A 1060-nucleotide genomic window follows, 5' to 3' on the forward strand; every position below is an offset into this window, starting at 1 on the left:
TGTGTGTGTGTGTGTGTGTGTGTGTGTGTCACAGCGATCATAATGCCTGCGCTCCAAACTTGGCTCTGCTGTAGTGTGTCTGAATTAGGCAAATTGCAATCTCATCCAGAAAATGAAAACAAAAATAGAGTCTACTGTAGAGGGTAGTTTGGGACATGCAAAGCTCTCAGACCAGTTCCTGATATGAGGATTAGGAAAAAAGTATTGCTATAAAATCTAACAAACCTTTATTAAACAAATATATCAAAATATGAAAGGACTGCTTCTCAACATATCCCCCGTTTAGGTCTCTGCACTTCTGAAGTTGACGTTTCCACCGCTCTAACCTGAGAAGGTCTGCCCTCTTTGGTTGCACCACATCTAAACAGCAGTGTGGGCATACTGTTGGAACTTTTCAATGCTCATGCAAAAAGAAGTGTGAAAGAGGCACAGTCGGGGCTGTCAGGTACCCGGGGTAAGGCTTCCCAGTGGAATCCTTGTGACAGCCCCATTGCTATTCTCAAAGAGGGAGCACATGCATTATCAGCATAGAAAGGAGTTCCTCAGTATAATTTTTCTGGTCTTTTTCTCATCAGTGTGGTTTTCAGTTTTTTAAAAACATCTTTCTAATAAGCCCCATTCGTTCTTTTTTTTCATAGTTAAATCCATTTTATTTTATTTTATTTTATTTTTTTAAATAATTTTATTAGAGGCTCATACAACTCCTTTCGCAATCCATACACACATCAATTGTGTAAAGCACATTTGTACATTCATTGCCCTCATCAGTCTCAAAACATTTCCTCTCCACTTAAGCCCCCGGCATTAGGTCTTCATTTTCCCCCTCCCTCTCCGCTCCCTCATCCCTCATGAGCCCCTAATAGTTTATAAATTGTTATTTTGTCATATCTTGCCCCGTCCGACGTCTCCCTTCACCCACTTTTCTGTTGTCCGACCCCCTCTTTCCTACCTACTCTCCCTCTACCCTCCCTGTTTCACCACTCACACCACTGGTCCTGTAGGGCTCATCTGCCCTGGATTCCCTGTATTTTCAGTTCCTATCTGTACCATTGTACATCCT

General features: G+C 42.1%; 1 protein-coding gene across 16 annotated transcripts in view; it reads left to right on the top strand.

Annotated features, from left to right (window-relative positions):
- RBFOX2 (RNA binding fox-1 homolog 2) overlaps positions 1 to 1060 on the top strand; it is a 215200-nt gene that overhangs the window by 81260 nt on the left and 132880 nt on the right. The gene's annotated exons all lie outside the window — the stretch shown is intronic.

This window comes from Echinops telfairi, unplaced genomic scaffold (assembly GCF_000313985.2).
Source record: "Echinops telfairi isolate 266 unplaced genomic scaffold, ASM31398v2 ScPeMD7_2;HRSCAF=8, whole genome shotgun sequence".
NCBI classification, from domain to species: domain Eukaryota; kingdom Metazoa; phylum Chordata; class Mammalia; order Afrosoricida; family Tenrecidae; genus Echinops; species Echinops telfairi.